This window comes from Cynocephalus volans, chromosome 8 (assembly GCF_027409185.1).
Source record: "Cynocephalus volans isolate mCynVol1 chromosome 8, mCynVol1.pri, whole genome shotgun sequence".
NCBI classification, from domain to species: domain Eukaryota; kingdom Metazoa; phylum Chordata; class Mammalia; order Dermoptera; family Cynocephalidae; genus Cynocephalus; species Cynocephalus volans.
In genome coordinates, this window is record NC_084467.1 from 106152690 (window position 1) to 106169956 (window position 17267).

The following is a 17267-nucleotide window of genomic DNA, read 5'->3' on the forward strand; positions in this document are numbered from 1 at the left end:
CTCCCTGACTCCTATAGAATAGAGTCCAAACTTCTAAAAAATAGTACATACAAGGCTTTTCTCTCATTGGGCTCCATCTCCTGTCCTCCCTGCCCCCACTGTGAACTTTACACAATAACAGTATTGAACTACTTGAGATTCCCCAAACACTTCTTGCTGTTTCAGTCTGTGTACCTTCTGTTCCCTTGGCTTGGAATGACTCTTGTAGACCCTTCCCCCCCCCTCCTTTTGATGAACTTCTAATCATCATTCATCCTTTGGTTCTAAGAAGCCTTTGCCAACGCGGTAATGAATTCCTACCCGTAACAGACAGTCCTTCCACTGTTCTGCTTCTTTATCTTATACCAGTATCTATTTTTCACACAGGACTGTTTGTATTTCTATCTTCTCAACTAGATTAGGAGGTCCTTGTGGGCAAGGGTCATGGTCCAGTGTCTGTGACATAATAGATGTTGAACTAGAATGTAAAACAATACTAAGCAAGTGCAAGTCAGTATGGGCATAGGCTTATGAAGTTCTAAAACTGTATTTTAATAAGCACGTTAGAATAGAAAAGCAAGTACTACTATTGAAATTAGTCACCTTGGGTTGGGATGCTAGAAACTCTTTTCAAAAATAACATAACTAGTCAAAATAGTTTTGGAAATTCTCTTGTGCAATATATTCAGAGAAAGATAGTAACATTGTTTTTTAATTGTTGGTTCACAGTATTACCAGTTTGATCATCCTCTTTACTCACTAAAGATAGATGATGGACACTTGGCTATATACAAATTTTAAAAATTGCCTGCAAAGACCAAATTGTCACTATTAAAATATATTCAGAAAAATGTAAGGTAATCATCCCTAAAGAGCAGCTGCAGAAATGACTGTAGCTATGACATTATTAAAATAGGTGTGCAGCTTCTCAAGGTGACTGTTCTAAAGAAAGCAACTATTATGTTCACATATAACTTTCATTGAATTAATTATAATGTTAGACTTATTGCATATATTCCGATAAGGACAAAGGGAATAAAGAGTAGATGTTAGGAATGGAAGTAGAAGAAGGCTATGACTGAAGAGGTGTTTCGCAGGAAGCTATAAAGTGTGACAAGTAGCATGCTGTAGGTTCACAGCCAAGGGACTGTAAATCCTATCTCAGCCCAGGTATGGTCAGGGAAGGCTTCCAGGAAGAATCCAACAGCTGGACTAAAAATTAGTGGACCAAAAGATTAATTTAGTTGGATGAAGAAGAGGAGATTTCTCATGTTTCGAGGTTTAAGGGTAATCCAGGCACAAGGAACAACATGCATAAAGGCAGGTAAACAGTAGTTACCAGAGCTTGTTCCCTGAACTGGAAATATAAGGGCTTAGGCAGTGGCTGTGGGAATGCCAAAAAGATGGTCATTGGCTCCTGAGACTAGTAACTGCTCAGATGAGAGAAGAAAAGTAGATCCATGAATCAGCAGTGACCTGAGTACCTTGAGGCATGGAAATAGGAAATAGAGGAGAAGGAAAGGGAGGTTTGGTAGAGAAGATAAGTAGGCAAGAGATCAATATAGCTAGAAGAGGGAAAACTGTGTTCAGGAGTAACAGCAGGGGCTGTTGACTGCTTTAGAGAGAGCTGGGAGTAGCCTGACTGACTCACAGGATGGAATTGCACTCTTACAATTGGCCTTTCCCCAAAGTTAAGGCTAAGTTCCACTGTGTACATCTGCATAACTATTTCCATGATTCCTATCAGAAGCCAGGGGGACTTGTGGTGGTGTCTCAAAACTTGAATAACAACTGAGGACATGAAATGCCAGGATCTGCATGGAGATGTCAGCCCAAATGTAATCAACAGTTTAATTACTCAACTGGATTAGGGAATGATCCTCCCTAAGGACAGTGCTTCTGGTCAAAGAAAATCCTGATATATAGGAGAAACTGGCAGGAAAACATTCAGGAGGTCCTATAACTAATCGTAGCTACTGCTATTCCTTGAAGTTTCATAGCTTCACTGTTACAAAGAAAAATGGTATCCCACAAACTTTCATCCAAAAAACAAAATGTCAGTCTCCAGGGCCCAGTGAAAATTCACAAACCATTAGCAGTAGGAAAACATGAATAAGGACTACCAATAGTATAGTTTTAGTCAAAACTAAAAATATACATATATGTCTTTCCTAATTAAAACTCATGTGTAAAATTGCCTCCCAAAACAAATGCAGGATTGGGCACTTCCTTGTTCTCATGTCTGTCCTCTCAGATCCAATAGGCTACAAAGCCCTGAAGGGCAGAGACTGTCTTGTCTGTTTTGCCCCAGTTTCTAGCACAGTAGTGTATATAGGTACCCAATAATATGTTTTAAAAAAATATTGCGTGAAAAACATATACATCTATACACGTTAGGGAACGATTCATGATTGGAAGAATGTCTAGCTGCCTTGGAGAATACCAGGCTGAATCAGTAAGACACTGGAGATGGTGAAGAAGAGATTCTGGGGTAGATATCAAGCATAGGTTGAGCTACTTCACATAACTTCCCATATAACCCAGGAACCCAAGGATGTGTGATGAGATGTTTGTGGAAGCAGGAATTAAAAGGAAGTTTTATTTTAATAATGGCTTGCATTTGTTTTAGACTTTCCAAAGCACTTTTAAGTATATTATCTTATTTGATTCTCAGAGCAATCGTGGGAAATTGGCAGGCCAGTCATTATTATCCCCATTTCACAGATGAAGAAACTGAGATAGAGTTTAAGTGTTTTGCTCAGGGTTAAATAAGTAATTAGTAACAGAGCTGAGACAAAAAAACAAAAAAATAAAAAACAAAATCTAGTGTTTCTGACTTCTTATTTAGTTTCATTTCACTGCACTTTCATGCAACATTGTGAAGCACATCCAAGATGATATTTAGTGTAGGGACTTCTGGGCAGAGGGCCACCAGCTTCTTATCGCTTCCATATTGATACAGAACAAGCTGACCCACTGTAAATAGGAAACCTAAACAAGTGGATACATTCTTTTATTTTAAAACATTTTTTGAGAGCCTATTCTCTGCAAACCACATCCTTGACTCAATGGCAGTACAGACATAAATAAGACCCAGCCCCTGCTCTTAGGAAATCACAGTGCATCGAGGGAGACCAACATACAAATAACATAACTACAACAGAGATAAAGCATAGAGTTATGGGAAAGTAGGGAGCACTGTGATTAATTTCAAGGCCACTTTCATTTTGTCTGGTCCCTGCAAGATATGAACTGAGGTGGCCTGTACAACTGGCATGTTAATAGTGTGAAGACAGGAACAACCTCCTATGCATCTCTTATTAAGGTAAACTCCATAGTAGTTGGTTCTTTGCCTTGCCTAGAGTAAGTGTTCAACAAAGACCCACATTCTGAAAAGTTCACAAAGTTCAGCCAAACAGAGGACAACTTCCAGAAGGCAGGAAACCACAAGTTTCAAACTAGCTCTGAGAAATAGGAGCCAGTCAGACTCTTCCACCAATCATAGACCCAATGTTCTCTGCTCTGATTAAATGTATAAGTAATATAAGGAATTGTAATTTGGGCTCCTTGACATACGAGGGTACTTCAAAAAGTTCATGGAAAGATTCATATTATCTTTTAATTCTGTTTTTCCGCAATCTTTTTGAAGTACCCTCATATTTTTGCCCTTTTACAAATGTGATTATCTCAATTTAATTGATGTTAAGGAGAGGAAAATTTAAGATTGTCCTTGTATAATGACCTATTCCTTATGTGCATGTAGTATACGATAAATGGTACCTGTAAAACTTAACTAGGAATCCAAAATCCTGTGCTGTCCATGAGATAAGCAGGAAAATTAGTATAGGAATGGTCATTTTAACACTATCTGATATAAAAACTTCTCAAGTTTTTTATGCTGGGAGATATTATACTTCAATGCCTGAGTGGGTGTATACTTTTTATAAAGTATATATGTAATGATGTAGAAAAGGGTTGACCTGTATGCACGCAGACATCCCTGCAATTCAAGAGCGTCATAAATCCACAACTGTGTAATTATCAAACCACAATATTATTGGATGATTCTCAGTGCTTCAGTCACTAAAATGGTTATGCAATTCTGAATATTTATGAAATGTTATGGCATTTGTTCTCAGAGACTATTCAATTGTTTCTACCCACATTCTTATATTCTTCCTTCATGATGAACCAAGAAATTCTTGAGCAGTGAGGTCCAGGCACACAGAAAGTTACCACCTTAAAATATGGAAAACCTTCATACTATCTGTGGACAGATCACATCTAAGTCCCCTGAAGCAGAAGAAAAGGGAATATTTTCTTATTATGTAGAATTCAAGATGAGAGTAAGGGCATCAAAAGTAAGGAAGAAAAATTCCATTTTTAAACGTAAGCATTAAAAAATCTCCATCTGAGTAATTCATCAGGAGATAATTAATGGCTGGCAACGGGTATTTATTATGGAAGTGTACATGGCCTTAACGATAGGGTTTGCTTCTGAAAACACTCTAATTAAAAAGGGAAAGAGTAATTTTATAGGAAAGTACAAATCAGTGGTGTGTATGTCTGCTAATGTGTGCAAAGAGACAGAGGTGGTAATTGCTTGGCTCAGACCAGGTATCTGTTGCTGAAGATAATGACCTTATAAATATGCAAATAGAGTTTCTGATAAAGCTAAAAATACATCATTATTATTCATTGATATGGAATGGAATGTGAAATTGGAATTCAGCAGGTAAGTGGTGGTTGGACCTGATTATCCTGGGTAGCAACTTGTTTTTGTGTTTAATAATTCTGATATCTGTTAAGAATAATGTAGTATGACTACTCTGACCTCTTGCTCAGACCACTGGTCGAATCATTTTTCTTTCAAACCTTCCACTCCTTCCCTCCCATGACACTGCTAACAATCTAAGCAGAAAGAGAAGGACAGTTGGTAGCAAGACAAAGAATGTTTACCCCATTAAGATCTATATCTGAGTCCAGGAAGGGACACTTCAGGCCTGGAAGAACCCTGCGGACAATTCACACCCTTGTTGGTTTCTTTTGCAACATTTAGTTATTATCTCAAAATAGCCTTCCTTAATTGATCTCTTATGGCCTGGAATGCTTGTCTCTCTACTGAAGACTACCATGAGAGTATCTATTAAAGACAATGGATTAGAGGGAATAGATATTTTTAAAGTAAGGGAAGGAATGGATAGGGTGAACACAGACTTATATAAATGCCAAGTGCTGTAATTAGGAGACAACCTTTAAATTTCAAAAAAGGCAAATTGAGAACATGCAAAGGTAATATAGTTCCTTACTCATCCACTACTTGGGGTTTTGAGGAGAAAAAGGAACTAAGAAGAACTGAAGAGAAGAAAAACAGAAAGAAAGAGTGGGACAGGAAGGTGAAAAGGTGCTCTGGAGTACTATGCACCTGTTTAGAAGTAGGGAAGTAGCACGAACACTAGCAAAAGAAGAACCAACGTGGAGTTCCCCTTGCCCACCTCCCTCTCCCCTCCTGAAGGCCTGAGATGAGCCCATGACATTGTTCTAGCAATGAGAGAGAGCAGCAGCCCTCAGCATACTTCCCTGAATTCCCTCCAAAGAATTCAGTGTGCCCCCAGTCCAAATCAGTTCCCTCCATCATAAATATTCATAGATAATAACAACAACATTAATAATGATAATGGCAGTAAACGTTTATGGAGCACTTTGCCTGCTTTGTTAATAATGCTCCAACTTGTGAGTAGGTATTATTATTCCTACTTCACAAATAAAGAAAGTGAAACCTGTGTAAATTGCCCAAGGTCACACAGCTGCTAAGCAGTGGCACAAGGATTTAAGCTCAGGTCCTCTGACCAACTCCAGTGGCCCACTGTTGAACTCTGCATGGTACTTCCTGCCCCCAGGTCTCTGCCTCAGAGATCCAACTCATTGTTTAGATGACCCACTTGAGCACTGAATAAGTTGTTCTCTAATCACTTATTGTAAGCTCCGTCTCTTAAGTTTATTGTGAGACAGGGGCTGACCATATCTCTTTTGTACTCTCCCACAGTGTGGTACACAGTCCCTTTCTTGTCAGCCCCCAACTCTAGGACAACACAAGGAATTCTTTCCCTGCTTCTGCCCCTCACACGGGAGAAGGTCAGACAATTCTGTTGAATGGTTCCACGTTACAACTTTTTATTTTCAAATATTCTCTAAGTGTTCTCAGTAAATAACAAAGCCAATAGGAAAAAACCAATTCTCTTTCTTGCCATAACTTTAATTATAAATGTAAAAACATCAATTTAAAAATTAAAGGAAAGATTACCTATTAATACCACCATTGATAGAATTTTGGTGTGTTTTATTCAGTTCTTCATCGGCATATTTCTACAGAGTTGTAATCAAGACATACATATAGTTTTTTTTCTGCTTTCTCAGATAATTCATATATCATAAGTATTGTCCTTTGTTGTACACAGTTGTCTGCAGAATATTTCAGCATTACTTGGTATATAGAGCTAGAACAATTTCTGTATCAGTATTATGATCTGTATCCAGTAGTCCATCCTATTGCAGAGACAGCCCCTGGAGATAATCCCCTCATACTGCTTTCATTGCCTAAGCCAGTTAGATGAATGCGCAGGCCTTTATTTCAAATCAGGGAAATGGAGCTCCCCAAAAGATCCCCTACTGCTGCTCTCTATCCCCGTCCCTGGCGCAGCCTCTGTCCCTCTTTCTGATGTCCATTTCCCTCCCTGCTAAAGGCTCCACCTCCTACTTCACTATAGATATCTCCTAGCTCAAGTGTCACCTCCCCTGTAAAACCTTGCCTAACCCTCACTACTCCTATACCAGTAGCCATCTAAGAACTCCCTGCCCTCTCTCCTTTCAACCTCACAACTTCTCTATGCACCCACCTTTACTTTCTTCCTTTATATCTCAGAAAAAAAGAGTCTTTCGTTATTTTGATACTAATTCTTCTGCATTAGCCATTGATTTTATCCCCTTCTGCATGTTCCAGGACCATTTTGCCATTTGTTATCCATCAGCTCCCACTGTCATGTCATTCATCACTTCCTCTCTACTGGCTTAATCCCCTCGGCCAACAATTTTTTTCCAGCCTACAAACACACACACACACACACACACACAAACACACAGAGACACACACACATACACTCTTTCTATTGTAGGCTCAAATTTACCTTTCCTTTCACTCCCAAACCTCTTTAAAAAGAATAGTTTATCCCTCGTTGTTCTTACTTCCTCAACCCATTACAGCTTCCTCTCCCTACATTTATTCAGCACCTACTATGTGTAAACAATGTGGAAACAGAGATGGACAAGGCATCCTTCCTCATGAGGAGTTTCCAGTTAGTAGGGAAGGCAGATGGTAAACCAAAACAACACAACACGATAAGTGTCATAATAGAAATACGTGCAAAGGTATTCACAGGAGGGATGCCTGGAGGAAATTGGAGAGACTTCCGAGGGAGGTGACATTTGAGTTAGGCCTTGAACAATGAGTTCAATATTGCCGGGCAGAGTTTGTACATATATTGAGTCAGGGAGAGCACACGGCTGACAGAGGAAACAACTTATGCACAGAATTGAGAAACCATAATATTAATGATTAATTAAGGAATGCCGAACAGCTCAGTATTGTAAGAGTTGGATTCCTAGTAAGGAGTGCTCAGAGGAGAGATGGAGAAACATTTGTTTAAGCCGGTGATTCTCAAACTTTACTATGCATCACAATCACTCAGAAGGCTTGTAAAAACACCAATCACTGGGCTTCCTTTCCAGAGTTTTGGGGTGGGGGGTGGGGTGAGCCAGGTAATAATGATGACCCAGGTGATAATGATGATGATGGTCTGAGACCACACTTTGAGAACCACTGCCTTAGTAATCTGGCTTCCGAATGAAATATTCTAGTGAAATTACTTTTAGATGTCACCAAAGATCTCCAACTGCCAAACCCAATGAAGACATTCTCAGTCCCCATCCCCCTTGACCAGTTTGCAGCTATTGTCACCATCAACAATTTCAGTGACCTCTTAACCATCTCCCACCTTCCAGTCTCACCTTCTTTCAATCCATTTACTACACGGAAGCCCACAGGATTATCCAAAATACAAGTATAATCCCATCACTCCATACTTAAAACCCACCAATGGCTCCCATTCCCTGTGGTTAGACCCCAAACTCCACAGACTGGCATAGAGAATCTTTGGCATTCTGGCCATATTTACTTCCTCCCCTGCTGCTTCCTGTGTTGCAAATCCTGTGTTCCAGGCACCTCAGGTTATCAGTGAGTCCCCAGACATGCTGTGGGCACATGTCCTCTTTGCCTCTCTGCATGCACTTTCCTTTGCCTGGAATGCCCTTCCTCCCTCCCCTCCTCTTCCCTCTTCCATCCTCCCTTGGACCTGTGGAATCCTATCTCAAGGCCTAGCTCAATATCTCTCCTCTGCGAAGCCTTCCTCAGCTTTGTGGCTCCTTTCTCTGAGCTCCTCTACAGCTGGTTTCTACATATGGTGTATATACCACCAAACAATTAGTTGAACATGTGAATACCATGTTGGGATTTACTTGAATGCTCACTGAGTCCATCTTATTATTTTTGTCTTTCTCATAGAAGACATTCCACACAGGTGTGTGGAGTGAATGCTGGGAACATAGCACACCCTTGATAAATAATGATTTGAGTAGGCATTTGCTGCCTCCCCAGTGGAATAGGCAAGCAGGCAAAGAAGAGGAGGAGGACATAAAAAGAAATTTTGTTAACGATCAAGAGTCAAACATGCCACCTCACAGCTACCTGACTCCCTGACCAAGAGGCTGAACCGTAAGCTTTTATTTCCCATGACTCTCTACTTCTTTGACACAGTGGTTTGTCAGCTCTGTGGACCAGGAAGTTATGCAGCTGCCTTTCTTGCTTGCCAGGGGACTTATCCAGAACTAAGCAGCAGCATCTGTGGAGACTAAGCAGGAAATATTTTGGTAGCTTAGCTTGGTGCATACACCACCAGCAGGCAACAATTTACCTTCCATTCCTGTTCTACTGCTGAAGGAATGCCAGGAGATTCTCTGAAGAACAGAGCCTGCCCACTGTTCATTCTTCTTTTCACTCCCTTTCCCTCTTTCTCTCTCCCCCAACCCCACCACCACCACCCCAGCCTTAACCATGCACATTCTGATTGCTGTGGTGACTAGATCCTACAGAAATAGAACAGACCTGGATTACTATGTGGACAGGCTGTGTTCTCATTCCCTAATACAATAATACCATAAAGTTAAGGAAGCATCTGTCAGCTAATAAGCTCAGAAGGCCCATGCCTTTTGTAACTTAGCTTTTCCCCATCTCTGTGCAGATATTCCTATTAGAGTAACATAGGTGTTTGGCATACAAGATCTCATTAGATCTTTACAACATTCTTGTAAGACAGATATCTGTATCTCCATTTAACAATTAAAGATACTAAGTCTCAAAGTAGTTAAATAACTCATCCTAGGTCAATAAGCTAATAAATGGTAGGGGTAGGATTTGAACCCATGTTGCACTAATTCCAAACCCTGTTTGCTTTCCATTATCCATACCATCTTGGAGAACTGAAAAGGCTGAAAGTTACAAAGTCAGCCAATGTCACAGCAGGAATTAAATTCAAGATGTCCTGATTTCCAGGGCTGCCTATAAATACCCACTATACTGAAAGAATTGTTTGAATGGGTATGTTTAATGTTCCAAGAATTTACAAAACTTAAAAAAAAATATTGATGCTACAATGTGAAAATGACCCAGAACTGGAAAAGCTATCTGATTACTCACCAGTGTTCCCTATCTCTACTCTCCTGTAACCAATCACTCTTCTTAGTTGGATGCACCTGAGCAGAGATGCTTCCCTATATTGCCTAATCACACATTTACCTGTGATTCAGACCCTCCCTGGGAGCAGTGCTTTAAAAATCTTTCTCCTCTTTTTCTCCTTCTGCAGTACAAAGATGATCAGAAAGGAAGAAAATTGTGTCTACATGCACAACTAGTTTGACAAAGTATAAATGATTGTTTGCTTCTAAAACAATGCCAGGTTTAGTAAAACAGTGATGGGGTTTTGTTTTGTTTTGTTTCTAGTCAAGTTGACACCTAAAAAGTGAGTTTTCCTGAATATTCTCTGTTCAGTGGTACTCTTGGCATTGTGAATAAACAGAGCTAGTGATACCATAGAATTAAGTACACAGAATGAGTGATAAAGTCAGCAAGAAGCTGAAAGTGAAATTTACCAAGGATAAGCTGCCAAGAGTTGGCAGTAGATTCTAAATGGATACTGTGGCTCATTCCTCTTCCCCCTTCAGCTTTCCACCCCAACAACATCATCCCTTCAGCACTCATGACAAGAATACGAAAGTAAGAGAGAAGGAGAGGACAGGAGTCAAGTACAGGAGATGAATACATGGCATTAATGATCTGCCTAAAATAAAATGTGAAGACTCAGTAATAAATTCTTCATGAGTGCTGTGAGAGAACAAAGAAGACACCTTTTAAAGTTAAAACCAGCCAACAACAAACAAAAGTCATACTCTGAAAGTGCAGGCAGACACAAATGAGTCCTGGGCTTCCTTTAAGCAACATTCTTTTTTGCATCCTAGCCTATCTCAAGCCCAGCTGAGGAAGTTGTAGAGTCTGTCTACTGCTTAAGAGTTGAAATTGTTTTCCTTGGATTATCCCTACTGCTGTATTTTTCTTGTCTCTCTTTTCAAAAGTAGGTTAAGGATGTTCAGGTTTCCCTCAAGCATCTTAATGAGTTAGTCATGATGACAATTGCATCTTTTAAATTGCCCAACCCGTTGAAAGACTGCCATGAGAGGAGCTTCTACAAACACAATCTGGGCAGTGTTTTTCATTGTCCTATGTTGCAAAATGTGAATGAGGAGTTACCTCCAAGTGGGTAATTAGCATAAAAGCTGCTGAAGCAGAGGAGAGATCTGTAGGCTACTGTATCAACAGGAAATGTTGCTGTTGTTTCTGCAGGGAACATGCACATTGAAACTAAAAGGAGGAGAAGCTCTTTGCTAACAAATGTGAAGGTTTCACACAGCTCATGGCTGGATTGGAGTCCCCTCCATAATCTACTTCTCAGTCAAGTAATCAACCATGGCTACCTCCACTTCCTCACCATCCACTCTTCTTGCTCCAGTCTTGTAAACTGAATTGAGCCTCATCACCCATCACAGGGTTTCTCAAACTTTTTTATTAGTGCCCTCTTAAGGAGCCTTTTTAGACATTTCTTTTAATCGCTCTCCCCCAAAATTGCAGTACCACAGTGTGATGGTTAATTTTGTGTGTCAACTGTATTGGGCTAAGAATTGCCCAGATAGCTGGTAAAACATTGTTTCTGGGTGTGTCTGTGAGAGTGATTCTGGAAAGATTAACATTTGAATTGGTAGACTGAGGAAAAAGACAGCCCTCAGGAATGTGGGCAGGCATGATGCAATTCTTGAAGGCCTGAATAGAACAAAAGATAGAGGAATGGCTGATTTGCTTCTCTTTTGATGCTGGGAAATCCGTCTTCTCCTGCCCTTGGATATGGATGTTTCTAGTGCTTGGGTCTTTGGACTTGGACTGGGACTTACATGATTGGTTGCCCTGGTTCTCAGGCCTTCAGGCTTGGACTTCCAGCTTGTATATAGCAATCACAAGATTTTTCAATCTCAATAAATCACATGAGCCAATCTCCCACAATAAATTTCCTTCTGTATATCTATATAAATTCTATTAGTTCTGTTTCTCTGGAGAACCCTGACTAATACACAAATACTGTGATATCAACTTATGTATTGTACGTATATCTATACCTTATACATTTTAAAACTTAAGTTCTTTTTTATCCCCCAAGAACTATTCTCACTTCCATTGAGAATGCATGACCTATCAGATCACAATAGATTGATATAAGACATAACAGAAACAGATCACAGAAATAGATGCCAGACAAAATTAATTTGGGTAAAAATCCAGGCAGATGGCAGGAATAGGAGTTTGTCCAGATCAGACTTACTATGGGTCTAGACAGGCTGCTGGCCATAAAGGTTAGCCAAGCAGGACATAGGTTGAAGAATGCAGCTGAAGGCAGTGTTAGAGGAAAATAGAAAAGCAAGGTTCAAGGCAGACAGAGGTGTGGAGAATATTCATCCACAGTGTTAGGGAATCTCTCATACAGAGATATTCTATCATCTAGAAAGTTCCTTGGAAGAGAAATTGCTTTCAGGTTGGAAGCCAGACTTAGACATTTTGCCTTTGATACTAAAGAGCCCGTACTACCAAGCTACCTGTGCCCCATTGATGAAGATCTCTTCTGATTATATGAGATCACATCAAATTGTTCCTATATTCCCTGAGAACCGTACATTTTTCCTAGTACTTTGAACCCTCCTTACCAGATGAAAGAACCAAGCCTTCTAACCTGACTTTGGGCAGTGCTGGGGTGTTCATGTCCCCAGGCTTTCAAGCAGGTTGATCACATATGAGGTTTTCCCCTTCCTCAAGTCATTTATCTTCTGGAGATCCTTTCTCTCCTGACCTAAAAACAGGAGCAGACCCACAGCCTTGACTGGGCACTCCCAAAGCTATGCTTTCTAAAATCATTAGGATCTCTTAATGGCCAAATTCAGTGGCCTTTCTCTTTGGTTCTCCAGGCCTGCTGCTCAGTGCACTTTGTGCTGCTGCTCACACGTTCCTCGTTCATTAGCGGCCACTCTAACTCTAGCGCTCATCACACTCTGTCTCCTGGAGTCTTCTGAACACTGTCTGCAAGTGGCTTCTCAGTCTCTTCCTTCCTGCTTACATTTTATCAAGGGTACCCTTTTAATCTTTTGCTTCTTTTCTGTTTCCCTCTACGCTCATCTGTTTATATGTTCTATTTAATTTAATAAACATTGTTGAGCACTTGCTATATGCCTAGCACTTATATAAATAAGATATGGGCCTTTTACACTCTTACAGCAGAACAGATATGTATATAACTAAGCAAAACACAATGTAAAATATGTAATATACATAGGTACGAACTATTTTAGCAACTCAAATAAGGAAGTGATTCATTCTGTCTTGAGAAGATCATAAAAGGCATTGCAGAGGAAAAAAATTGATTTGTGCCTTGAGAATGACTAAGGATGCATTTGACAGAAAAGTTGGAGGAAGAGCATTACAGATAGAGAGATGAGAATGGGAGAGGCTTAGCATGATCAAGAAGGGTTAGAAAGTCCGTGTGACTGGAGGGAGGGAGATAAGAGTGGGACAAGAGGAGTGGTAGGCCATGACTCCAGAGAGGTAGGGACACACTGTAGCTTCAGTCACCATTTAAATACACATGTCTAGATAACCTGAAAAATGGGACATCACAGTGCCTGGCACATTTATTTTTAAAAAATAAATTTAGCTCATACTTGTTACATATCCTGTAATGTGTTATGTGCTGGTGATACAAAGATAAATAAGTTGTCCCCACAAGAGTTCAAAGTACAGTAGAGAGATAGACATGTTTTAAAAGCTAATTCATGCAATACAAGCTGATCCATGCAGTGATGGTAGTATGTATATGACACAAAATAGAGAGTGACTAGCTCTGAGCGGAGGGATGAGCAGAGAATGCTTCAGCGAAAAAGTGATATCTGAGCTAAGATTTAAGAAATCAGTTGGAGTTGGATGGTGTGGTAAGCAGAATAATGGCTTCCCAAAGGTGTCCACATCCTAAACCTGGAAATGTTACCTTACATGGCAATGGGGACTTTACAGATGTATTTAAGTTTAGGAAAGATGGGAAGATTAGATTCTTTAGGCAGGCCTGATGTAATCGCAAGGGTGCTTACATAAAAAGGAGGCAAGAGTGTCAGAGGAGGAGATGTGACAATGGAAACAGAAGCTGGAGTGACATGACCATCAACCAGAAAAAAAAGTGTGAGTAGCCTCTAGAAGCCAGAAAAGGCAAAGACTGGATTCTCTTCTCAAGCTCCAGAGAGTACGCAACTCTGCCAATACTTGATTTTAACCCCATAGAACTCATTTCAGACTTCTGATCTCCAAAAAAGTGAGCTGATGAATTTGTATTAAGCCACTAAGTTTGTGGTAATTTGCCACAGCACCAATAGGAAACATACAGATGGAGAGGCAGGTAGGGAGTGGAGGAAAAGATCATTCCAGGCAGAAGGAATAGCACAAGCAAAGACATAGAGGCATAAAATAGCAGGGCCCATGGTTGGGGCGGGGGTTACAATTACTTTAGTGTTGCTTAGGTTCAAGAATTACCAAGTAAGGAGCAGAAGAAAAGGCTGGAATGAGAGGCAAGTGCCAGAAGATATAGGGCCTGGTAAAGAGCAGCCCTACCATGAAGCTTAGGTATTGCTTAAGTTTAGGAGGTAAATTGAGAGCCATTTTATGGTTTTAAACAAAAAATAAAAATACTGGATTTTCAGTTTTGAAAGAAAGGTTGAATGGGAAAGATCCTAGGATAAAGAGACTATTCAGGAAGCAATTGCAAAAGTCCTGGGGAGAGGTTGACACGAGGCTTGAACTAAAACAGTATGAGTAGGAGAAGGCAGAGTAGAGAGATTTAGGACTCAGAGAGAGACAGAATATTGGGGGCAAAGAGAAAGGGAAGAGTCAAGAATGACCCCAGATTTCTGAATGGGGCTTTGGTGGATGGCAATGCTCCTACTGAGATGGGAAAAACTGGAGGTTCCTCCCATGTCTCTTAGATTCATATTTTCTTCATTTCTGTATCCACTAGGCTGATTAGTCCCATCTAGACTGTCTAGACTGACTTTAAAGTCTCCTAGCCACTCTTCCTAATTCTAGCCTTTCTCCTTCTCAAAGTAGTCCCTGCCTTGTGGTTAGAACAGCTAATTCGATATTCAGCAAATATTTATTTAGTGCCTACCATCTGCCAGGTACTAGACTCTAGGGATGCTACTATAATGAACAAAACAAAGTAAATAAAATAAATACATTTTAGTAAGTAAAGTAAATAAATTTTACAAAATAAAGTAGACTACATTTAATCTAGAAGATCTTCTTAGAAGGACATTGGACATTTTCATCTCCAATTCTCCTCTTCTGCAACAACTTCCAATTTCCTCTCACTTAACTTTTTGGTGTATGCTCAAGCTCTCTATCAACTTCCTTGCCCCAAAGTGATGAATGGGTTGTGATCTAAAGCAGTGCTTCTCAATACTGTCTGTGGAGTTGAAAAAAAAAATTTTTTTTTATTTCCAAACTTGTGGTCAAGTGTCCTCCTGCATATGACTAGTGCACAGGCCATGCCACAGGTGACTCAATGTGCAAATTCTGCAACACCCAAACTAGTCCGTACCCTACTTGATAGCATGGATCCACTAATGATGTGCTTGGATGTCATGGCATTCTTGATTTGCTCTAAAAATTTCTAAATGCTTACTCTCAATTTGAGAACCATGTACAGACCACATTTTGAATTTTGAGTCCCCGTACTTATTATCTTACTAAAACAGTTTTGAGGAATTTGGAACAAATTTTTTATAAATGCCTAATTATATAGTGATTGCATTTTTTGCTAGCCCACGGAAGACTATATTGGCCATGCTAGCTTATATTTTTCCTATAAATAGACCTTAGACTATGTGGAGGCAGGATAATGAAGAACTTTGGGAGGGTTTGGCATATCATCTTTTTTTATAGAATGAATACTTCCTATTCTCCCTTCCTTTTTATGTTTTTGTTTTGTTTTGCTTTGTTTTGGTTTTTACTTCTTAGTCAGCTACCTCCTTGACCCAATCCCAACTCATACAAATGAAGAATAAAATTAATGTGAAAGATTCGATTCTTTATCACGTTCTTGCCAGAGATAGTCAGTTCAACCACCTCAATTTCACCAGCCCTAATTAGATGAAGCTATTTAGCATAAATCATACTTTCAATTCAACCTCCGGCTTATGAACTGGATGGGACCAGGAAAGAGAAAGAGCCTTTTGTTTCTGGTTCACTGGCTTAATGCTGGGGCCGGCTTATGCTGGACTCTCTCCAGCCCCCAATGAGTATGTTTGCAACCTTATATTACAGTTTTTCCAGGCCTTTTTTCAATCTTCTGTATCCTTTCTTTGTGTTTTTTTTTTTCCTGGCTCATTTTTTTTAACTATTTTATTTTATTTTTTGAAACATAATTAATTGTACATATCTGTGGGGTACAGCTTTGAATATCAATACCTGTATGCATTATGTGATGCTAAAATCAGGATAATTAGTATATTCAACATTACTTAGTGTAATTATTTTTTGTGGTCTTTTACCATTTTCTTGCTAAACCCCAACTCCACCTTTCCCTTTCACACCTCTAGTCGCCTCAGTTCTGTTCTCTCCTTTTGAAAGTTCAATGAATTATTGTGATTGTTGTATCTTTCCTCCGTTCTCTTTTTATTTATTTGCTTTTTACTCCCACTTAAGAGCAATGACATGAGGTATTTTCTGTGCCTGGCTTATTTCATTTAACATAAGTTTCTCTAAGTTCATCCATGTTGCCATGAATGGCAGAATTTCATTCTTTTTTATGGCAGAATAGTATTCCACTGTGTATGTACACATTTTCTTTATCCAGTCATCCATCGATGGACATTTAGGTTGGTTCCAACTCTTGGCTATTGTAAATACAGCTGCAATAAACATGGGAGTGCAGGTATTATCTCGAAATGATGATTTCCATTGCTTTCGGTATATACCCAGCAATGCAGTTACTAGATCATATGTCACCTCTATGTGTAGTTATTTGAGGAACCTCCATACTGTTTTCCATAATGGCTGCCTAATTTACAGTCCTACCAAGAGTGTGGGAGGGTTTCCATTTTTCCACATCCTCACCAGCATTTGTTATTCTCTGTCTTTTATATAATGGCCAGTCTAACTGGGGTGACATGTCTTGGTATGGTTTTGATTTGAATTTCCCTGATGCTTAGTAATGCTGAGCATTTTTTCATGTGTCTGTTGGTCATTTGTGTATCTTCCTTTGAGAAAGGTCTATTCAGCTCCTTTGCCCACTTTTTAATTGGGTTACTTGTTTTTTTACTCTTAAGTTGTTTGAGTTCCCTGTATATTCTGGATATTAATCCCTTGTTGGATATGTAGTGTGCAAATATTTTCTCCCATTCTGTAGGTTGTCCTCTTGCACTTGCTGTGCAAAAGCTTTTTAGTTTGATATAATCCCATTTGTTTAGTTTTTCTTTTGTTGCCTGTATTTTTTGAGTCTTGTCCATAAAGTCTTTACCCAGTCCTACTTCCTGAAGTGTTT